We start from the raw sequence: 25592 nt of genomic DNA, 5'->3' as shown, positions 1-25592 counted from the left end.
TTCGTTATTCTGGGTTTCTTGTTAGTCTCGTCACTCTCTGGGTTACAGGTGGGATACCAGACCTGACTTGGGCTTTCTGGATTACCTCTGTTTTCAAAGTAGCAGGGAGTACACAGGCTTTTATCCTAAAATGAATATATTATTTATTTATTATTATTTATTTATTGACAATTGTTGACCGGGAAAGTCCACTGGGCCATTGACCCATTTTCAGTGGAGGCCCGGGGAGAAAAGCCCCAGGTAATACATTCAGTATAAAGCATTTAGTATAAAAACATTTTGACATTTAAGAAATTACAAAAGTGTTTGCACATTATATACATAGTGGTAGTACATACAAATATATCACATTTAAAGTGAACATACTAAAGACATTTTAAATTGAATTAAAAAAAAAAAAAAAAAAAAAAAAAAAAAAAACATTTGTACCTTTTATACCAAATTGGTAGTATATTTAATATAGTACGTTTAGATGAACATACATAGTTCCATATTCAGGTAAAAAAATTCTTAAGAGGGATTGGGTACAAGAAAGAGAAATTCAATAAGTAAAGGGGTAGAAATAATTGTCTCACCTAGGGTATTTTAGCTAGAGGTAGGGAAAAGGGAGAAGACAAAAGGCAGGAGAGGATATCCATATTTAATGCGTTAAGTTGTGATTGTCACTTGGGATCGTTTAAGATGAGGTAGGGAGGCTATGGGGGGTTGATTGTTGTGCAGAGACAGGATAAATTATTTTGATAATGTAGTTTGAGTGATGATTTAAAGAGTTTTGAAGATTCCATTAGGGTTATATGGGAGGGTAATGTGTTTCAAAGTTTGGCTATATTACAAGAATATAGACTTTGTCCAGCTCTTTGTTTGGTTTTATAACCTTTATTAGTTGTTTCTGGGAGGATCTAAGTGACTGAGTAGGAGTGTAGGTTTGTACAACTGAGTGGAGTGCTGAGCAGAGATGGGGGTCTGAAAATTAGTTTGTGCTAGTGTTAAGTATATGAAAGATGGCTCAAGAATTCTAGCCAGTTGAGTTCTGCAATTGCTTCACAGTGGTGTGTTCGGCTTCATTTTCCTGAGGCAAATGTAGCTATTTTGTAATAGTAGGATTGCAGTTTATTCCTAAGGGATGAAAGTAGGTTTGTAAAGATGGCACTTCCATATAGAAGGGAAGGGAGGAGAAGGGTATTTGCTAGTTTAGCCTTGGTTTGCTTGTTGAGCTATAATTTGTGCCTATATAGTTTGCCTAATTTGAAGTGTACTTTTTTTTTATTATGTTATGTATATGTGGCTCAAAGGTCAGTTTGTCATCTATTGTCATACCTAATAGTTTGGCAATTTAGTTCTATTTCAATTCCATCTTTAGAAAAAATCTTGACGTCTAAGTTTGATGGTTTGGAACTGAAAAGGAGTAGGTTTTTTTTTTTGCCATTTAGTAATAGTTGAGAATTATTTAACCAGGTTTCTGTAGAAGTGAATGCTTTTTGGGTTATTTTGCGAAGGTCAGGGAAGTTGTTGGCAGAAGATATAATTGTCGAATAATCAGCGTATTGGATCAAGTTTCCTAGTTGAGAGACTTTGTGAAGGTCGTTGATAAAAATATTAGAGTAGTGGCCCTAGAATGGAACCCTGAGGGACTCCTATGTTTTTTTTTGATAGGTAGATTTTGCTTGTTCCCATTTTACTGCTTGTTCTCTGTTATTGAGGTAGGAGGTAAACCATCTGACAGAAGTGGGGGAACATCCTAGCTTTGCTATTTGGTGTAGTAGTTTATGTGATACTGTGTCGAAAGCTTTTGACAGGTCTAGAAGGATTACGGAGGTATAGAGACCAGTGTCAAGGGCTTTGTCGACAGTATCTGTAAAGGACAGCAGGGCTGTAATTGTGCTATGTCCTGAACGGAAACTGTGTTGTGTGGGAGAGAGAGGATCATTGTCTAGGAGGTGTTTTAATTAACTGAGTATGCACGCATTTTTCCAATATTTTTGATAGTGGTGAAAGTATTGAGATTGGGCGGTAGTTTGACCGATCATGGGAAATTCCACCTTTATGTAGTGGGGTGATGACAAATTTTTTCCATAAGTTTGGTACATAGCATTCAGATAGAGACCAATTTATTAGTATGCTGACTGGGTATGCAATTGCACTTGATGCTAGCTTTAAATACTCAGGGGGGAGTTTGTCAGTGGAGAGAGAGCAGGGTTTAAGTTTATTTAGAAGTTTACATATTTGTGAGGTCGGAATAGGTTGGATGGAGAATGAAGGTGCTATTGGATTTTTAATGCAGGAGTCTATTACAGGGGAAGTGTTATTATTATGTGAGGGATCTGTTGTAGGTTCTTTGATTAGGTTTTGAGTAGTAGTTATGAGATCCTATCCTCATGTTCCGTCAGGCTCTGGAAGGAACACAGGTCATACCAATAGGATTATCATTCCCTTTACCAACAAGAATAGTCATGTATTACAAGTCCTTAACAACAACTGGAAGCTGTTGATGATTAATGAGAGAATAAGGAACTTGATAGATGCTAGACCCCACGTAGCATATAGGAATTTACAATCACTAAATAGGTTGCTCTGTTATGATAGGAAGCCTGAGCACGCTAGGACATCTGGTAAGAAAGGCACATATCCATGTCACTCATGCAATCAATGCAAACATATAGCTGTTTCTGATTGTTTCACGCATCCTTTTACTGGACGCAAATATGTTTCTAAATTCTACGCTGACTGTAGATCTGTAAATTTGGTCTACGTTGCTGAGTGTCAGCTATGTGAATTGTTCTATGTCGGCATGATGACTAGGAGTTTACGTGAGCGCATGAGGGAACACATCTATGCCATTGAGAAAGTTAACACCACCAATGCCCTGGCAAAATACATTTTAGATAATGGTTCTTCACACAGTTTTAAGTTTAGGGTATTGGAAAAGGTTACTAAAGGAGGCAGATTAGGCAACATCAAGAACCATACAGAAGAATGAGAGGGGAAATGGATTCTGAAACTTCAAGCTCACAAATTTGGACTGAATGAAAGAGTAGCATTAAAACCTTTTTTAGCCAATAGACCACTAAGGCATTAGTTTTATGTGTTTTATATGTGTTTTTCACTTTATTATAAGTGGTCTTGTTGCTGTTTTTAATCCGCATCTAGCTTCTTAATTGTTTCTTATATTTGATTTGTCCATTCAAACAAGGTAATGATGTCATTTAGTGTATATAAGTATTTGTTAGTTGACTGCATTTGATGTCTGATGAAGCGTTGATCTCAACGCGGAAGCACTTACTTACTGCAGTTTCACTCGTTTGTTTGTATGGTCTCTTTTAATTAAATCTTGGATTTTTATCTATCTGGACAGTACCTCGTTCTTACAGCTCATGGTGCACTCCTCCAATTTATTTTTGTACTTATGAAATGGGTGTTAAAATATAAGAGATTTCCTGTGGGCTTTTGTCAGGTGTGAGGGATGGATTTTGTACAGTGCCAGGATTAAGTAATGTGGAGTCTGAATTCCAAAACTTATTTGGGTTGTTTTTTGCATTGGATAGCTGCAAGGTAAAGTAGTTTTTCTTATCTTGTATGACTAGTGTTTTGGAATTATTTTGGAGTTGCTTATAGGTAAGTTCAGTTTGTTTGGTTTTTGATTTTTGCCACTGTTTCCATGCTTTATCTCTGTGGAGGAGGCTTTGTTTTGTTGATTTAGTTAGTCAGGGGCCACGATTGGCCTTGGTACATTTGGTTCATATGGGGATAAGCTGTTCATTGTGTCCAGAAAAGGTTTGTTGAAATAGTTAACAGCTTCATCTAGGGGGAGAGTTTTTAGTGGGAGTCAATTTTGAGTTTTTAGGATGCTTATAAATGTATCTGGGTCAAAGTGGGTGAGGTTCCTGGATGTTTTGTAGGTATGCATTTGTGATATTTGTGGGTGGGTCCTATGGGTGAATGCTGGGAGGTGATCACTTAGTATGTTAGGTAAGGTGCCTGTGTTTGAATAGTTTTGTGGGTGGGATACTAGTATCCAATCTAGGGTGGATTCTGATCTAGTGGCTAGGCCATGGGTAGGAGTTGTAATAAGCTGTGTGAAACTGTGTAGGTTTATGCTGTTGACTGGAGAGTTGTTTGTTAGGTTTAGCCAATTAATGTTAGTATCTCCTAAATAATGTTTTCCTGTGAGATGTCCTGGTTTGTCCAAGATAAAAAGCCTTCTTGGAGAGGGATATTTTGGCCTGGTGGGATGTAGATTACTACTATAATTATTTGTTTGTTATTGTTAATGTGAAGGGAAGTTAGTAAGATTTCTAGATTGCCAAAAGTGGGGAGTTGTTTAGGATAGCTTGTTAGGTTAAAGCTTCTATCATAGAGTAGTGCTACTCCACCACCTTTTTTATGAAGTCTATCAGCACGTAGTATGTTGTACCCTGGAGGAAGGATTTCAGTATCAGGAATGTGTGGTTTTAGCCAAGTTTCTGTTACTGCTACTATATTTGGGGTGTGGGTGGCTAGCCATGTGTGGAACTCACTAATTTCGTTACGTATGCTACGCGAGTTTATTGTTACTAGTTGAAGTTGTAGGTTTTTTGGGACAGTTGAGGATGTAGGGCCAGGGTTGGGGTGGATGTCGCCACATTGTGTGAGAGAAGATGAATAATAGCATTGGTGTTATTTTTATGTGAAAGTGGTTTGGGAAGATAAATATTGTTTAGTTTGAGTTTTGAATGGTTGATGAAAAGTTTTATTTTATTTAGGTTATAACTATTGTAAGGGAATAAGGAGGGTGAGATGTTTGAATAGCTATCTCTGTTAAGAGTCAAAGGAAAGGTTTGTGTGCTAGTTCTTGGAGTTTATGAGGGTAAGGTGGAATATGTAGTGGTAGTTAGGGTTAATAGAGTTAAAGTTTTAAAGAGGCTAGAAATGAGAATAATGTATGCTGTGTGCCTATGTGTATTTGTGTGGGAAGGCATCTTTCTATGGAGATTAGCTGTCAGTTTAAGTGGTTTTGAGAGTGGGGTGGAGCTAGAGTGTAAGCCGATTGGTTTTCAGGCAATGAGGTAGTTTGGGGAGGGGTTTATGGATGTATAAATCTAATGGAATAGGTGGTGGGTGGAAATAGGGGTAGGGGAGCAGAGTGAGCCCGAAGGGTGAACAGAGTGGGGCTGTCTCAGGTCTAGTGATTTCAGGACCAGAAGAAAAAATGTCCATGAATATGATGGGTATGGCAAAGCTTAGATGGGCTAAGAGAACCTTTTGTTTTTACTGTTAGAAATAAATATTAGCAGGCAGCAAGATAAGATGCAAGGGGAGCAAATGTGTGGGTACTATTATGTTTTGTAGCCAGTGGAATTTAACTAGCAATGCAGAGTGCGTTAGAAAATGTGTCTGGGGAGGAATATAGGGTGTATGTAACTATCGGGTAAGCGAATTAGATGCAGGAGGGTTATAAAGATAAACAAAAGCCTGTACAAGATAGTAGGGTAGGAGACCTACTTAACCAGCAGATAATGGCTGCAGGCTAATGTGAAAGGAGTCAAAGGTATGTGGGCAGCTAGGCTAAGGGAGATAAGTAGGGTAACATAAATGACTATGGAGGAATGCAAGGTTTCTGCGCAGTGTGCTTCCAGATGTATAAAATAATGTTATTATAACAGTGAAAGTATTAGAGCTGGACATACAATATGCTCAGGATGTTTGGTGTCTTTTTTAAACCTTTAAGAGCATCCCAATTCACTGCGTCTTACTATTGAGGAGGTGCACTTTTGTCTATCAGGACACTAGCTGAGGGTATTCCAGGAGGCAAAGGTGTACTAAGAAAGGAAAGGAGCACAAGATAATCATTAAAAATGGCATAATGCTTTGATAGAGGTTATATGCGATATGATGTCCAAATGAAATGCAAAACAAACGATGTATATATTTGAAGCAAGCAAATCTCACATTATTGAATCTGTTAGTCAAACACAGTTGTGTAAAAGTGTACTTTGTCGACTTTAGCACATATTCCAATATGTACAGCTGGGAATTTTAAAGAAAGAAAATGTTTTTCATTCTCTTTACTACAAAACAAATGAAGAAACTCTCACTTTTGCAGGGAGCAAGGGAACAAATCCTCTCCACTGTATTCCATCACAGGGGGAGCTTTGGCCCCATACCCGCAAGACTTAAATATAACAACACTGAGATATGGAATCCTTGGAGAAAATATCCCTTTTCTCCAACACTATGTCAGTTTAGAGCTGTTTGATTAATTTAAGATTGCTGCCCTACAGATATGTTGTTAATCTTATCAGGTATTTAAAGTTTACCTTTTTTCTAAAGAGTACTGTTTGGGTACCAGTATTCATATTTCTGAGGTCAGATTTTACTTGCAGTCAATTTAACACAGGGAAATAAAGTAGAAGTCATACTTTTATTCACTGTACTGGGCTCTTGCATAAATGGACCTAAAAGGTGTTTCAGTGGAAATTTAAATTTCACTTTTATTCCATCCATCAGCCATCATCCACCCCTCTATGCATCCATCCATTTCCTAAACTGTTAGTCTGTGTGAGATTCTGATGGCAACAAGCTATGCAGGGTTGACCAATCTTCCCTATCTGCAGCAACATTCTCTTGTTCATCTTGTGGGATTCACAGATATTCTTCAGCAAGTTAAGGAATACATCCACTCCGTGTCTTTTGTCTGGCCAGTGCCACCTTCCTATTAATCATGCCATCTCTCATTGGAGGCACCTATGGAACATCATCAAAAGATGAGAAAACGCCAATGCCTGAAGTTACAGATTGCCAGACTCATCAGTCTACCATGGAGATTGACTACCTTGAAATGAACCTCATTTCTGCTGCTTTTATCTGCGTTCTCATTGTTTTGGTCACTACTGAAAGTTTGTGATTACAGCTGAGGAAGGGGACATTGACCATAAAATGGAGAACTTTATACAATGACAGACTTCTCTTTTCATCACCGCAGTCCTGAACAATGACTGCAGTACTATCTCCAGTCCCCCCACCTGCTGACCAAGCTCCTGACCCCTCTACCTCCAGTTGTCAACAAAATCACAAGATACCTAAATTGCTTCACCTGATGTTAACTGCCCCTGCTGGGAGAGAACCATGACCTCAAAAATGGAGCCACTGATTTTTGACTTAACCACTCCACTAAATGCTGAAGATAACACTTAATTCAGATTAAGAAGGCAACATCATCTGCAAGCAACAAATAGTCAACCCTCACCTAACCAAAATGGATATGTTCCAAATCATGGTAATCATGATATCCTAACAACTGAAGTCAAAAACACATGGGGAGGAATACAAAATATGTCTCTAGTAGAGACATATGCCTACCTTGATTATATATGATGTAATGCCAGAATAAAGGCACACATGTCTTAATTATATATGACTTACTACCAAAATGAAATGGCACACGTCTCATAGCTGAAACGCAAAAAACAAATGGAAGCAGCAGTAGTCCTATAACCCAGTGCTGTTAATGAACCTCTCATGGGACACTATATGGATACATAGCCATTGGCCTTGTACATGTCTGCAAGATGCATGTAAACAGTACTGAAAATCTCCCATGACCCCAGCAATATCAGTCCATGTGTAAATAATTGATATATTGTTCTACTGTTAATAAACAATGCACACTACCCTTCCTATCTCAAAGGCTCAGTTTTTGTATTATGTACCCTTTCCAGTACTCGGCCAAAACAATTTTTAGAGAGCCGGAGGTGTCTGAGCCTTCTATAACTGGCGAACACTAATCTGTCCCACCACCCCATTCTAGACGTAATGCCCCATCCTTCAACATAAAATTGAAAATGCATGTTAACCATGATATCCATAATGTACTCTGGCATCAGTACTTCTTTACAGTTCTCATCTTCTCCACAGACTTGTCATAGTGGCATTGTTTAATTGTCTCCGTGATCTCCCCTAAGAAATCTATTCAGTACTACCACGTGTTTCTGTCAGTTCCTACTCGGAGGAGGGCATGCCATCTTTTACACGATTTCTGTAAAGTGTTCATTCTCATCTGGACACCAAACAAGGTCAATATTTCTTAACCCTTCCTGAAAAGAACATAGGCAGAATTTTATCTCCCCTTTCTAAGTAACTGGATAGTTTGCCATAATCCCATTCAGGGCTTTTGAATGCCACTCTTAGTGGTGTCACCAACCTGTTCCCCTGACTAGTATTATTGCTTCAGAGACTGCCACAGTCACTGTTTTCTTGGCTTATTGGTATCTATCAGGGAGGGGTCTCTCCTAGAATTGCATGGATAGCCACTTTTCTTAATCTGTTGGCTTCCCTAACCATGTTTTGGCCACAGCTCCTTGCCACTGGACAAGCCCTTCTAGAGGTGGGACTACACTCCATGCAGAAGTATTAGGCAAGAAAAAGCAACCTAAAAATGAGCTGTGAGGTAAATGGAATATATAGGGCATTGGAGCTACAAAATGTAAATATTATTTTGCTATAGCAATGGTTCAGCAGGTAGAGCATTTGCTTTTGGTACCGGAAGATTAGTAGGCTGTGGGTTCAATTCCTACACCACATACTTGGATTAATTTTTCCAATACTGACACTGCAGTGTAAGATAAGGATAGTGCTACACTTCTGTCCAGTCCTGTCCTTTAGATGATGCATTAAACCAAGGTCTCATCTCCATGAGTTGATGGTAGCTGGGGTGGATGCAAAAGATCCCATGGCACTTATTAAAAAAACAGAGTAGTGGAAATTCTCTGGTGGCCTCATCAAATTTCCCCTCGTCAGTATGAATACTACCATGGGTATCCCCCTGAAAGGAGGACACTGGCCTAGAGGAATTAACCCAGTCAACAAAGCTAAAATAAAACAATAGATAAAAGATCTCACTTTTTACTATTTCAGGCATTTCAAAATAGCAAGGTAAAAATATACAGTGAAAAAACAGAAAAAATATAAATATGATATTCGGATTTTAGACCATATCATTAGGACTGTGTTCTATACAGTGTATGTAAACATGCACATCACGTATGGCTTTATCAACCATGAAATACACACAGACACACGCATGCACACAAATACACATGCATATATACACACACACACACACACACACACACACACACACACACACACACAGCATCTCTCCCAGTACTGCAAAATATTAAAGATATCTAACCATCTATTCCCTTCTCCAATTAAGATTGCACATTATAATGCACTTTCTTTTTACCTGGATACCAATGCATATGCAATCACCTGAAATATTTTCATAATTACATAAACATCAGAAACTTTTGCTTAAACTATGACATAAAACTGTTGTGATTCTGTTTCATCTCTATGTGACAGTTTTAGGCATGCTGTACAATGAACGCCTTAACTAAGTTGTTGTTTGTCTTTCGGCTTTTTCCTGGAAAGGGGTCGCCACAGTGGAACTCCGGTCCACTAATAATTGGCAGTAGATTTTTATGAAACGCCGAGGTGTCAGCTCGATGCCCAACCTTCAACGAAGGCACGCCCATTTACGCACGCATGTCTTTCGAATGCTACCCAACCATGGGGAGGACATGCAGACTCCACACAGAAGGCACTCCCAAGCCAAGCAGAGAATCGAACGGGAGAACCTCTTGCTGTGAGGTAACAATGCTACCGTCGTACCACCACGGCATGAACGTCTTAACTAAGACCATTTGTGAATTCATTCTTTCATTCCTTCACCTATTTATTCATCACATATTCTGATATTGTACAGCAATTGTATTGTGCTCATAAGTATATGGCCAAACACAGGAAATAAATTCCATGAAACAGACATCATTAAACAAAAAACATTAACAATCAGTCAAACTAAATCTTAATTAATTTAGCATAAAAACAGCAATGTACACATCAGATAGAATAGGTCAATGAAAGAAGTTTCCAAATGTTCTTTGCAGCAAAGGAAACTGTTATCCAAATACAGGTTTCTCTATCCAAACTTCTGCTCTCCTTTGAAGTATCAAGAATAATAATAGTCAGATGAATTGTCAAGTCATCCATACAGTTCAGTCCCTTGACAAAAGATGACTTCCCAGTTCAGTTTTGCGTCCCAGTAAAAGAGGTTCAAGGGATGGAATTTACTTTGGAGAGAATACAGCATAATGCATGGTGTTTGAAGAGAGGCAGAAAGTAGAAGAGTGGAAAAGAGGATTGTAAAAGATGGAGATGGAAGAAATGAGTGCATGTATCTTCTTCTTCTTTCAGCTGCTTCCATTAGGGGTCGCCACAGCAGATCAACTGTTTCCATTTCTTCCTGCCCTCTGCATTGTGCTCTGTCACACCAACCACCTCCATGTCCTCCCTCACTACATCCATAAACCTTATCTTGGGCTTTCCTCTTTTCCTGTTACCTGGCAGCTTCATTCTTAGCATCTTTTTCCCAATATACTCTGCATCCCTCTTCAGCACATGTCCAAACCAATGTAATCTTGCCTCCAAACCTTCCAACCTGGGCTGACCCTCTAATATACTTATTCCTAATCCTATCCATCCTCATCACACCCAGTGCAAATCTTAACATCTTCAACTCTGCCACGTCAAGCTCTGACCCCTGCCTTTTTGTCAATGCCACTGTCCCCAAACCATATAACATAGCTGGTCTCGCTACCCTCTTGTAGACCTTCCCTTTCACTCTTACTGGTACTCGTCTGTCACAAATCACTCTTCTCCACCCACTCCATCCTGCCTGTACTCTCTTCTTCACCTCTCTTCCACACTCACCATTCCTCTGAATTGTTTATCCCAAGTATTTAAACTCATTCACCTTCACCACCGCTACTCCCTGCATCCTCACCATTCCTCTATCCTCCCTCTCATTCACACGCACATTTTCTGTCTTAGTCCTGCTAACCTTCATTCCTCTTCTCTCTAGAGCATATCTCCACCTCTTCAGGGTCTCCTTCACCTGTTCCCTACTCTCACTACAGATCACAATGTCATCTGCAAACATCATAGTCCATGGGGATCCTGTCTGATCTCATCTCTCATTCTGTCCATCACCATTGCAAATAAGAAAGGGCTCAGAGCTGATCCTTGATGTAATCCCACCTCCACCTTAAACGCATCCATCACTCCCACCACAGACCTCACCGCTGTCACACTACCCTCGTACATATCCTGTACCACTCTTACATAGTTCTTTGACACTCCCGACTTCCTCATACAATACCACAACTCCTCTCTAGGCACCCTGTCATATACTTTCTCTAAATCCACAAGGACGCAATGCAACTCCTCCTGACCTTCTCTGTACTTCTACATCAACACTCTCAGAGCAAACATCGCATCTGTAATGCTCTTTCCTGGCATGAAACCATACTGCTGATCACTAATCTTCACCTCCCTTCTTAACCTAGCTTCCACTACTCTTTCCCATAACTTCATGCTGTGACTGAAATTTAATTCCTCTGTAGTTACTACAGCTCTGCACATCACCCTTATTCTTAAAAAATCGGTACCAAAACACTTTCTCCATTCCTCCAGCATCCTCTCACTTTCCAAGATTTCATTAAACAATCTAGTTAAAAACTCCACTGCCATTTCACCTAAACACCTCCATGCTTCCACAGGTATGTCATCTGGACCAACAGCCTTTCCGTTCTTCATCCTCTTCATAGTTATCCTTACTTCCTCCTTGCTAATCCACTGCACTTCATGATTCACTATCTGCACATCATCCAACCTTCTCTCCCTCTCATTCTCTTCATCAGCCCTTCAAAGTACTCTTTCCATCTGCTCAACACACTCTCCTCGCTTGTGAGTATGTTTCCCTCATTCTCCTTTATCACCCTTACCTACTGCACATCTTTACTAGCTCGGTCCCTCTGTCTAGCCAATTGGTACAGGTCCTTTTCTCCCTCCTTAGTGTCCAACCTTTCATACAACTCTTCATACGCCTTATCCATAGCCTTCGCCACCTGTCACTTTGCTATGCACCTCATCTCCTTATACTCTTGTCTACTTTCTTCATTTCTTTGACAATCCCACTTCTTCTTCGCCAACCTCTTTCTCTGTATACTCTCCTGTACTTCTTCATTCCACCACCAGGTCTCCTTGTCCTTCCTCTTTCCAGATGTCACACCAAGCACCTTTCTAGCCAATTCTCTTACTAGCTCTGCTGTAGTTACACAGCTATTCGGTAACTCTTCACTGCCACCCAGTGCCGTCTTAACCCTTCCCTGAACATCACCTCACAATTACCCTTTTTCAATTTCCACCATTTGATCCTTGGTGCTGCCCTCACACTCATCTTCCTCTTCTTGATCACCAATGTCATCCTACAAACCACCATCCTATGCTGTCTAACTACACTTTCCCCTGCCATCAATTTAGTCTCCAATCTCCTTCAGACTGGCCCTTCTACATAAGATATAATCCACCTGTGTGTATCTTCCTCCACTCTTGTATGTCACCCTATGCTCCTTCCTCTTGTTAAAATACGTATTAATCACAGCCATGTCCATCCTTTTCACAAAATCCACTACCATCTGACCTTCTGCATTCCTTTGCTTAACACCATATCTACCCATCACTTCCTCATCCCCTCTGTTCCCTTCACCATCATGCCCATCGAAATCTGCTCCAATCACCAGTCTCTTACCCTTGGGTACAGTCATCACCACTTCATCCAACTCACTCCAAATTTTTTCTTTCTCATCTATCGCACACCCAACTTGTGGAGCATATGCACTAACAACATTCATCATGACACCATCAGTTTCCAGCTTCATAAACATCACTCTATCCAACACTCTTTCACCTCCAAAACACTCTTAGCATACTGTTCCTTCAGGATAATGCCTCCACCATTTCTCCTCCCATCCACACCATGATAAAACAATTTGAAACTGCCTCCGATACACCTAGCCTTGCTCCCCTTCCATCTGGTCTCTTGCACACACAATATACCAACCTTCCTTCAGTCCATCATATCAGCTAGCTCTCTCACTATACCAGTCATACTGCCACCATTCAAAGTTCCGACCCTCACTATCACAGTCCTAGCCTTTACCTGCCTTTAGGCATGCCTTCCCCCTCTTCTCCTCCTTCGGCCAACAGTAGCCCAATTTCCGCCAGCACCCTGTTAACAACAGTACTGGTGGCGGTCGTCGTTAACCTGGGCCTCGACCGATCCGGTATGTATATCTGTACTGTTGTCTGCATGTATGATTTGGCAAAATTTTATGCGGGATGCCCTTCCTGACGCAACCCTCCCCACTTAACTGGGCTTGGGACCGGCACAAAGAAATGCACTGGCTTGTGCATCTCCAGTGGCTGGGTTGCGTGTTATACCAGATGAATTTTAAGGAAAAGAATCTGGTTAATAAAGGTGCACCTATTACAGTCTGCAGGTTTTATAGCTTGTGTATGTATTCTCATATGTTTTAAGAGTTTTTAAAAGTTATATTGAATTATAAGGGATCTAGCCTAAATTCCACAAAAAGGGACTCATTGCTCAAAGTATGGAAAGATGGAAGCCTGCAAATGAGATGCATTCTAGAGCTTTATGCATCATTATAACAGTACCTTTTTAGAAGGGTAGTAGAAGAGATGTACAATCAGGTTTAATCAGATTATTACAAAATAAGAATGGCGAACTCTCAGAGGGGTGGATGCAAGGTGATAGAATTAACACTGGAAGTGAAACAGGAAAATTAAGGAAAGCAATTAAAGACAAATTGAGATTAGAAGATTAAGATAAAAAGAAAGATGTGCTACAATAGGAAATGGATTTTGTGTGGAAATAGGATTAGAAAAATTAGGAAGCAAGCTATTTTAGCTTCATAAAGAGAGCTCAGGAGAATCAATGTTCATAGCAATGTGAAGGACTTTTAGGAGGCTTACATATAAGGAAATAAGTTAAAGCAACACTAGATGTAAAGTCATACAGGAAATACGAAAGTGATGTTAAAGAATGGAATAAAAATGAGAAAACATTTGAATATTTTTTGCTAGAATGTATGCAAAACAAAAATTTGAAATATGCTGCTATGGTATGTTACGGATTACAAACAGAAAAAAAAATAACTTTAACTGAAGAAATTAAATGAGAAGTGATGTTAAAGAATGGAATAAAAATGAGAAAACATTTGAATATTTTTTGCTAGAATGTATGCAAAACATAAATTTGAAATATGTTGCTATGGTATGTTACGGATTACAAACAGAAAAAAAATAATTTTAACTGAAGCAATTTGTGTGAACTGGAAATTATGGACATAGTGATATGGCATAGTATTTTATAATAAAGTGTGAGTCAATGGGAAAGAACTTAATTTAAAGAAAAATATTTGTTCTATAATTACTTTGTTGAAAGTATCATGTAACACTTTGGGTACAGCAAAAAGGATAATTTGTATGTGATTATTTGTTTTGGACTGATTTATATATAAGAATTATGTATATATAATGCTGCTGGAAAAATGTAATGAAAAACTAAAATTTTCTATAAGAAGTATAGAACAATTTGCATCTTGATAATCTGTAACCAGCTCAGGCAAATAGATTCTCATTTATAACCTCATCAGAAGGAAAGCACCTCAGAAAAGCAGCTCCCCCACACACACACATTATGCAGCACAATAGTTTCAGTACTGAAAAATAAATGTAGACACCACCCACAACCTTCCAGCATTAAAAACAAGTAGCCTACCTGTTGACCACAGACACTGATTTTGGAGTCTGGCTATCACAGTGTCTCAGATTTTGATAACAGATAATGACTAAGATTTCTATTTCACAATTACTGGATTGTTGCTTCAGTCCTGACTTCCAGTCACGGTTTGTTTTGAATTTGTATGTTTTTCCTCCATGTACAAGGCTTTTTTCTGGTTTTGTTATTTTCTTCCACCTATTAAAATCATGTTTGACTTACTTCTGTAAACTTTCTATATCCGTTTCATTTAGCTTTGCCCATGTTGCCCAAGTTACTGGTTAACAAATTACTGAAAAAAATATCTGCCCTTCAGTAGAAGTTATGAGACCTTCACAAATGATGCACGCCCACCTAATGATGTGAAGAGCCAATCAAATATGGGAGAAACAAGGACCAAGTCAAGGATGTCTCACTTACATGCAAGTAGTAATGGGGAGAGACCACAGCTAGCAACTGCATTACAAGATGGGGCTTCTTCACTAAACGCTGCACTGTCAGATTCAGAAATATAAAGCTTAAATGAACGATTTATCATCACTCTTACAATCTTGGATCTTGGGCCACAATGTACTGTACAATGTTTTGATGAATTTAAAAAAAACCTGAAGGCAACATTTATTTGCTTGATTAGGAACTTGCACATGGTAATACCGCCATTCAAATTTCATGGCAAAAAGCTCTCCCTAGTTACAAAATCTTTAATTTGCCCCAGGGTAATGCACAATGCTATGATAATACCCATAATGTGTTCGACAAATTTGTCAGCAGTTTATAACAGAGCAAACTAAAGGTGTTACAAAAGGATCTGAAACTTGTTCCAGCTACAAATGCTTACCTCTGCGAAACACTAACTGAAATCTGAATGCTAATAAAGACTGTAAACTTGCAGATCACAGAAGATAATGACATGATAGCATAATTCTTCTTTATCAGCCCTAATACTTCTTTATCAGTAAGCCACAGAGTTACTTTAACATTTCACACAGCACGAGGTGGAAATTTCATCAGAATATAAGAAGCTAACTGAGGACAGTTTTTAGTGCTGCACAAGAGAGACTGTTAAAGAGCTAACAAAGAATATAATCAGTAAAATAAAAATGTTTACACACCCCTGCTAAAATGCCAGGTTTTTGTGATATAAAAAAATGAGACCACAATAAATCATTTCAAAACTTTTCCCACCTTTAATGTGACCAATAATTTTTATTTATTTCATTTTTATTTTACATCTGTTGACCGGGATAGTCCGACTGGATGCATGTCCATTTTCAGCGGAGGCCTGGGGAGAAAAGCTCCAAGGGTAAGCAGATACAGCATTACATAATACCAGCATTACATATTACAAACAGACTATTTACAGAGATTACATAAATAAGCAAGTTAAATAAGTTCCACAGGTGACGGATAATCCTGAGCGCAAGTCAGGATTAAATTAAATTACACAGTAAACTGGTTAACAGATTTTTACACCTTCTAGAGAGAGTTAGCCAGGCTTGATACATTGACATAGCCAGTTAAGTGACAGATGTTGTTTGAGTCTAGTTTTAAATTGACCTAAGGTGGAAAGTAAGGTAATATCAGTTGGAAGAGAGTTCCAGGATCTACTTACAGAGTTTGCAAAGAGGGAATCACTGGCTGTGTTATTAATTTTGCTAGAGTGAATTAGTAGTTTGTTAGAGGAGCAAAGCAGTCTAGGATTGTTATAGGGGGTGATAATATTTTTAAGTGCAGGAGTATTGTCCAGATTATAGAGGATTTTGTAGGCCATAATCAGTTGGTTATACTAGATTAGGCTGGGTAGTTCAAGCCACCCAAGCTGATTTAGATTGATGCAATGATGTGTCCTAAAAGGCAACCCAGTGGCAAACCTGGCAATGTGGTTGTAGCAAATTGAGAGTTTAAGGACAGTCTTGTTTAAATTCGAGAGTAGAGGGGATGCATACAGAAGGGTTGAAAGAAGGTGAGAGTGAGCTATAGCAATTTCAGCTGGAGGGGTTAGGAAGGCTTTTATTCTGTTTGATAGTTTGGTTAACATGTAGGTCAAATTTTAGATTATTGTCTATGATGACATTTAATAGTTATGTAGAGGAGTCAGGGGAGATTATTGTGCCATCATTTGATTTTATGGTAAAGGTGAAAGAGGTAGACCTACGTGTTGGCGAAAATAACAGCATTTTAGCTTTTTTGGGATTTAGGATCAGACGATGTTCAGAAAGCCAGTTTTCTATTGTATTAAAGGTGGTCTGGGTAGCTGACCATAACTCTACTAGAGATGTGGCTGAGCAAATCAGAGTAGAGTCATCAGCATATTGGATACAGCTGACTTTTGGGATGACAGTATAAAGGTTGTTAATGAAGATGGAGAACAGCAAGGGCCCTAGTATAGAGCCTTGTGGTACTCCAAGGGTGTTAGGTAGAAGGTTAGAGAGTTTGTTCTGCCAGAGGACAGCCTGCTGTCGACCATTCAGGTAGGATTGAAACCATTGAAAGGCTCCAGTATCTAGACAGAATGTTTGCAGGGTGTGGATAAAAAGTTGGTGATCAGCTATATCGAATGCCTTGGAAAGATCCAAGAAGACGGCTGAGGATATATAATTATTGTTGCGATTATGGTTTATGGTGTTGGTAAAGGCTAGGAGGGCTGAAGTAGTGCTGTGATGAGGAAGGAAGCCATGCTGAGTGTCTGCCATAAGATGATTCTGGATTAGATGGTGCATGAGTTGTCTATGAATACATTTTTCCATAATCTTTGCAAGTGGAGAGAGTATAGCTATTGGCATGTAACTGGAGAATTCAGTAGAGCTGCCCCCTTTCTGAAGTGGGATTACATAGGATATTTTCCAGATGGTGGGAATTTTAGCTTCTACTGTGGTTCGACTTATTAGTATTGAGACTGGGTAAGCAATAGCATCAGATGATTTTTGTAGGTACTCAGCAGGGAGTTGATCAGCAGAAAGTGTAGTGGGTTTTAATTTTTTGATCAAGGTATGGATAAAAGTGGTGACTGGTTGGAAGCTGAACGTGAGTAGGTTTCTAGGGGTGCTACTTTCAGGACCAGGGGAGCTAGGAGGTAGTTGGCTAGCTAGGGCTTGAATTGTCTCAGTAAAGAATTGGTTAAAACTATCAGAAACGTCTTCAGGGGATTTATCAATAGTAGCAGCAGGGATTGGGGTTGATGTTTGTCCAAGATGTAGTAGATTATTTAAACCTGCCCAAAACTTCTGAGGGCTATTTTGATTTACTGTCGGTAAATTACAGTAGTATTGTTTTTTGTCTTGTAAAATTTATTTTTTGGTTTTGTTCTTGGATTGCCTGTATTTAATGTGATCTTGAGGGTCTTTAGAAGAATGCCATAAAGCCCATGCTTTGTTTCTAAGGGTAATTTTGAGTTTAGACTCTAGAAAGCCATGGCACAGTTTTTGCCTTGGTTCTCTTTGAACGAACAGGTGCATGCAAATCAAGGATCTCAAGGAATTTGTTGTTAAAGTATGCTATTGCTTCCTCTAAGGGGAGGTGTTTTAGAATAGCCCAATTACATGAGTTTAGTTCTTGTTGGAATTTGACAGGGTCAAAGTTTTTATTGTTTCTAACCTTTCTGAGTAAGGGTTGTTGGGAATTAATGGTTTTGTTCTTAATTACATATGTGAGAAGGTGATCGCTTAGGCCATCAAGGAGGGTACCAGAGGTGTACAGTTGGGGGTGGCTATTTGAGTACCCAGTCAAGTATGCTTTCTTTTTGGTTGGGTTTACCTATCCTGGTAGGGGTGAATATAATTTGTGCAAATGCATGCAGGTTAATATGGGTGGTTGGGGATTCTGAGGAACAGGTGCCCCAGTCTATGTTAAAGTCTCCAAGTAGTAGGGTTTCTTGGGGGTAGTGACATGATAGCCAGTGCAGGATATCTTCAAATGTAGATATATTGTTACCTGGGGGAATGTACATAGATGATTTTAATGCATTTATTTTTATTAAGTTGCAATTTGGTGGCAAGAATCTCTAATCTGAGGTGGCTGTATTACATCTATGGTGATATTCAACTCAGATTTATAGAGTACAGCTACCTCACCCCCCTTCCTCGAAGCACGGTCCAGCCTGTGTATGTTTTACCTGGGTGGTAACACTTCATTGTCTTTAGTGTTAGGTTTTAACCAGGTTTCAGATAAACAGAGAATCTCAGCGGAGTGGACATCCAGAAGTGCATGCAATTCATGTACCTTGTTATTAATGCTTCTAATATTGAGATGACAGATGAGGAGAGAGTTGGTTGGCCTATTAATTGTAGGTTTGTAGCTTAGATTGCAAGTAGAGGGGGGTATGTGCATCTGAAGTGAGTGGGCCAGGGTTGGGTGAATATCACCACCAAGTATTAGGTTGAGTTTATACTTGGTGATGAACTTCAGAAATCTGTTTATTAGTTTGTGGTAGTGTTTGGATCTAGAGCTAATGTGCCTGGAGTTGAGATGTTGATAGACTGAACAAGATATTGGATAGGATCTGGTACTGTAAGTATGGTTGAAGGTGGAAGGATTTACAGCTGGGGTGATAGTATGGCCTTTTGGGACCTGAAATCCTGTGAGAAACTGGTTTTCATACAAGGTAAGGATGTATGGTGCAAACAAGAGGGGTAGTAAAGAGGAGTATATCATTATCTGTGATTCAGCTAGTGCGTTAAGGAACTGTTTTACCTGGTGATGCAACAACAGAGGATAGAGTGGTGAGGTAAAGGTTCTGGAGGGGGGAATGGGAGAATGCCAGATGAAAGATAATAGGTGCTATTAAAATGTAGGTAGTAGAATGGGGACGGGTGGAATTATCCCAGATGAAAGCAGATAGGATCTAGAAAGTGGGGGAGTGGCTATAGTGCTATAAATTTAGAGGTACTGGGGGCAAGAGGGAATTGGGGGCAGGGAGGGGAGCGAAGAGAGACCGAGTGTAGCAAGGGTGAACGTAACAGGGCTATTGCAGTTTACAAGGTTTCCTAAGGTGTCCTAAAGCTATAAGGCAAGTATTATAGCTCTTAATGTAAGAGTCAATTTACTTAAGTTACAGGGGAAGGAGGCAACCACTTAAGTAGAAAAAGAGCCCTATGGCATTGTTAAAGATGTTCATTCTAAAGGTAATGTAACCTGTACAATTCAATTGAAAAACAAATCTGTTAGGGGGAAAAATATGAAAAATAAAAAATGTGCAATAAGCTGGTTGTAGTAGTATGAACATCCTTAAACCAATACTTTGTTGAAGCACCTTTTGATTTGATTGCAGCATTCAATCTTCTTGGGTAGGAGTCCATCACCATGGCACATCTTGACTTGCAACATCTGCCCACTCTTCCTTGCAAAAGATAGAAGAACATGGATCACAGGCTGCATGCCATGTCAGGACTAGCAATTCTTGAGTGTAAAAATTGGCTCCAAGGAATTCGGTCATGCTGGCTAATGTCACCAAATGGTCATGGATATTTATCAGTGATAGGTGACTTGAGGACCTGACTAGTCTGACCTATTCCAGAGATCCATGCTAATCGTGGAAAGGGTGTCTGTGCCCCTTTTTCCCAGGGTGTACCTACCATAAAAAACCCATCAACCATGAATCTTTAAGCTACTGGCCAGCTGTTGTCCAGTTGCCCAGCTTGGGTTACCTGGGGTAGGTCTGTTGAGCAAAAGCTAGATATAAAACCAATCAACCTGCCCAAACATGAACTAAGAATTGTTACAATCAATGTATTTTGACAGGAAATAGCTTGGAAGTGGATGACACTGTGGTAAGAATGAGGCTGGACATGCTATGTATCCAGGGGACAAGATGGAAGGGCAGCGCAGCAAAGAACCTTGGCTTGGGATCTGGGGTGAACTACACAGGAGGAATAGGACAAACTAGACATGATCTGGAAATTGTAGTGAGGCTTCAGAAGACAGTGAGGGATGTCCTCAGAATTAGAGATAGACTCAATGGCAATCCAACACCAGCTTAAGGACAGGGCACTATTCATAATCTCAGCCTATGCGTCACAGCAGGGTTGGGATAGTGAGGAAAACAATGCATTCAGTCAGCACTTGCAGGACCTTAAAGATCAAGCAGGACAACATGAATTGGTGTTGATAATGGGTGACCTAAATGCACATATCGGGACATACACAGTAGTATATGAGGACTGCCTGGGTCCACATAGGTGGGTCAACAGGATTAAAGAAGGTGAGGCCATTCTATATTTCTGCCTGACAGATGGCTTGATGGTAGGCAACCCATGGCTCATTGAGAGACAGCCACAAGATTACATGCAAGAGTGGCCAATTTGCAAATCAGGACACTAGGCTAGAATTGGTGATTGCAAGGTCATCCCCAGTGAAACAGTCTGTCCAGAGTATAAACCACTGGTTGCCCCAATCAGCTACAAGCAGTGGTCAGAGAGGGCTGTAAGGTCAACAGAGACTAAGCTGAAGATGTGCAAGTTGACTGGAGAGAAAGTGCAATGGTTCAAGGAATTATGAGGGCTTTAACACCTCAGAAAGAAGCAGAAATAGGTGCAGTAGAAGAAGAATGGCAGCTCCTCAAAACAGCATGTGTGAGGCCTGCAGAACAGGTATGTAGCTGAGCCAGGTATGGAAATAAGGTACATAAGGAATGCTGGTGGTAGAATGCAGACATCCAGGCAGTCATTAAAAGAAAGAAGGGCAGAAAAAAGTGGCAGATAGCAAAGATGGACCAGACTAAGAAGGTATTCTGGTTGGCTAACAGATGTTGTGAAAAGAGTTGCATTACCAAAGAACAAGGCATCAGAGGCACTCTATCATGTTACAAGGTAAAGACAGAAAGATAAGGAAGCTAGTCAGATGCATTTTGCAATGGATGCCATTAACGACCTGCTCACAGGAAATCAATGGTATATGGAAGTACCAACAGAAGCTGTACTGCCTGAGACATAGCCTACAATCGAAGAGGAGGAGCCCACCCTAGGAGAAGTAAGAACCGCTCCAAGTAAAATGAAGTAAGGGAAAGCAGCAGGCTCAGATGAGGTCATAGTAGATATAATCAAGATGTTGGGTGAGAAAGGGGAGAAATGACTCCTGAGGGTACTCATAGCATTGTGGAGAGAAACGCATGGATGGAGAATTAGTGTACTAGTGCCAGTGTACAAGAACAAAGGGGTCATCTACAACTGTGAGCAGTACAGAGGTATGAAACTCTTGTCACACTACTTGAAAGTTCTTGATTGGGTGATTGATAAAAAAAATACACAGAATAGTAGAAGTAAGATGGGAAATAAGCAGTTTGTATTCAGATCTGAATGCAGCTCAACCAACCCAATGTTTGCAGAGAAGAACCTATAGAAGAGGAAATTGTCCAAATGGGCATTCCTAGACTTGGAGAAACTATATGACAAGGTCCCAAGAAAGCTGATTTAGGCAGTCCTATTATAGTTTGAAGTCCTAGAAACACTGGAAAAATTAGTGCATGCTATGTACAAGGACCCAATGGCTCAAGCGTGATGTGTTTGGTGTCAGAAGTTGCCAGTCAAACGTAATGTTCATCACAGTTCTGTTCTGAGTCCACTGCTGCTCATACTGGTGATGAACTATGTCAGCAAACAGGTTGGAAGGGTCAGATCAGCAAAGTTGCTGTATTGCAGATGATGTGGCATTGCAGGCAGTTTCTGAGCAGGAACTGCAGCAAAGGATAGGGGAATGGAATTCAAAACCAAAGTGCATGGGATGAACAAATAAGACGGTGGTAATGTCAGCAAATGGGAAAATCAGAATAAATTGAAAACTGAGACAGAAGGGAAGAAAGTGGGAAAGGAAACCAGCTTCAATTATCTGGGAAGAGGAGATGAGAAGTCTGAATGAAGTGGTCAAAGCTAGAATCGGAGGGAATGCAGCCAAATGTCAAAGTGTCAGGTGTGGTGTATGACAGAAGAATGCCAAAGAAACTGAAAAGTAAGCTGTACAAAACAGTGGTGCGACCAGTAGTACTGTATGGTACAGAAACCTGGGCAGTAAAGGCAGAGCAGTTGAAAAAGCTAGAGGTGATGGAGATGACATGCCTGAGATGTGTGGGTAGGATGCACACTGTGGGGCAGATGAAGAAATGAAGACATCAGAGTAGAAGCCAGCGTAGCTCCAATTGCAGAGAAGGTCAAAGAGAACAGATTATGGTGTTTTGGGTACATGTGCCGAAAAGCAGAAGACAGTCTGAAGAAGGTAAGACCTGCAATAATCAGGCATGACTGTTGAAGAAGGTAGAAGAGTGACAGTGAATCAAGAGAGACAGTGACAGGTGACCCACCACCCTGTCTCCACGCATAAAATGGGAAAATGGGGACTGATGATAATTATGAAACAAAGACATAGACACCTTATAAACTATTGACCATGCCATAGACACCTTATAAACTATTGGTTAGGTTTTATTAAGACAGACCCTGCCTAGTCAACCTGGTCGATTTCTTTGAGAACGTCACCAAAGCAATTCATGTGGGAAAAATTGTTCACACCAAACATCAGGACCTCACAAAAACATTAAGCACTATTCCCCATACAGGCATAGCTAATAAACTCATCAACCTAACTATAAATCCTTGTTTAACTCACTGGATGGCAAACTGACTGACTCATAAATATAACCCAAGAAATTAGGGTTGGTGGATCGGAGAGGTCAAGACAAGTGTTGAAGGCTTATGGCTGTCAAAGTTTGCTGATGACTGTAAACTTGATATCATAAATTCTCCAGAAGATACCAAGATCCTTCAGGAAGGCTTGTCAAAAGCAAATAGCTGGTGTCAAAACCGTGGCCTAAAACTAAACACCTAAATTTATATTATTGTAACCTTCAGTAAGCAAAATGCTCTCTGCAACTATCTCATTGACAATTCCCTGAAAATTAACCCACTAGTGACAAACCGGGAAACATATGTAGATAATGAGCAGTCATTTGACCACCACATGTTGACTGTTGTTAAGAGGTCCTTCTATATAGTACAGCTTATTAGCAAGAGTATGGCATTGTAATCTAAAGAGGTGATGATTCTTTGTACACTGCAGTCATTAGGCCACCCATTGAATATAATGCCCCATTTGGTATGTACTTTTCCAAGCACCTTAGTCAACTTAAGTGACCACAATGCATTATCACCAAGAAAATCAAGTGACAAAGGTCACAGAAGTTGTTTTGACTGAATCAAAAGCCTGTCCTTCTTCCCTGTATGACAGGCTGCCATGGTAAGATCTATGCCTTGCATACCACGCTTCTAACCACCCCCATCCTTTCTGACCTTCTGTACATCGGTAAATCCAATAGTGGCCAAAATACCCTCTATAGAAACCTCGATCTCTATTGCAGCTTAAATGGAACATTCTGGACATAGAGAATACTACTTCCGTGGAACTGCATCTCCATTTTAAGTACACCTCTCACTTCATTCAAGTGCAGCCATGATGCATGGATAAGAAAACACAAGTTCACCCTTGGTTTGGCACCCTTGGCCTTCATGCATAGGGGAACATGTAAATACCTGGTCCAGGGTTATGACTATTCATACTTGCAATATAAAGGCTTTTTGCACAATACTGAAAGATTATCTCACCTGCGGTTATACAAGACATCTTCAAAAAAAGGTTGACTCTGTACTAAACTACTAAGGCTAGTAACTCTGTGAGAATACATGGCTAGGCTGCTAATTATCCTCACAATTCAATAGCCTAATAGGTACCTATGAGCCTAAGAAACTATGAACTTATAAAATAGGAGCATGGTGGAGAAGTAGATTTCCATACCACCCTAAATATGTTCCCCACTTCTCTGAGCATGTGCAACTGCTTTGGCAGTATATATAGAAATATATAGTGTGGGGAGCACAGCCCCAACATTATCAGGTACAGGAGGGAACAGTCCTTGGTACAAAAATAACTGTTTTATAATGTATTATATTTTGTGCGTGTGTGTGTGTGTGTGTTGCAACCTAACATAGTCTCCAAAGTAAAGGACAGCATAGAAAATCTATTTTATGTTGAGAGGCATTTTACCTTTAAAAGATATTAGCTATACAATCATACTTCAAAAGCACGCTCAGAAAGCAGTATGATGTGAAGAACGTTCCAGAAGTCAAAGGCAATTTTGCCAGAATCACCATACATACTAATACATCCATATGAAATAATATCCTTCTGTTATTCTTTACTTTCATTTATCCTTATTCATATCTCTCTTTCTATATATATATATATATATATATATATATATATATATATATATATATAGAAAGAGATTGTGTGATTTATCTCTGCATGCATTTCATCACTTGCTGAAATGCTTGTGTTTTTTGTTGATAGTAAAGTTGGTCAAGCCATGTAACCATCAAAGTTCATTAGATAAATCATTACATAATTAAAGGCTTTTCTCTTTCCATGAGTTTATATGATCTTAGATTTAGTAAATTTAATTTCCAGGGATGTGCAGTACATCAGGAGTGAAAGTTGTTTTGTGTTTAACTTTTGGTAATTGGAAGTATAACTTATTACTTTTCATTTGTGATTACATTTTATGATTATTTTAGTGGTGATTAATGGAAATTGAGTTCGATGTTTTGCATTTTGTTCAAACTCAACAGTGATATTCATTATAACCTCACATACATATTTTATAAATTATATATAAATATTTTATATATTCAATATAAAATAGACACACACATGCACACACACTTTTTTATAGGGAGACATTTACTTATTCAAACTGTACGTGTGTCTCATATAGTAGAATAAAGTTTCACAGTAGCAGACCTAGGAATATTTAGTTGCAGTTTTCGGCAAAAAGTGTATATTTGTAAAAGGTTGTTCTTCTTCCCAAACTATAACAAATGCATCAAGATAATGCACTCATTTTAGCAGCTAATTAAGGCAAAGACAAAAAAAC

General features: G+C 39.5%; 1 protein-coding gene across 1 annotated transcript in view; it reads left to right on the top strand.

Moving 5' to 3' along the window:
* TRIM66 (tripartite motif containing 66) overlaps nt 1–25592 on the top strand; it is a 419382-nt gene that overhangs the window by 151528 nt on the left and 242262 nt on the right. The window lies entirely within an intron of this gene.

This window comes from Protopterus annectens, chromosome 9.part0 (genome assembly GCF_019279795.1).
Source record: "Protopterus annectens isolate FY-2018-M chromosome 9.part0, PAN1.0, whole genome shotgun sequence".
NCBI lineage: Eukaryota > Metazoa > Chordata > Ceratodontiformes > Protopteridae > Protopterus > Protopterus annectens.
The sequence above is the reverse complement of the archived record's forward strand: the minus strand, read 5'-3'. Positions and strand labels throughout refer to the sequence as shown.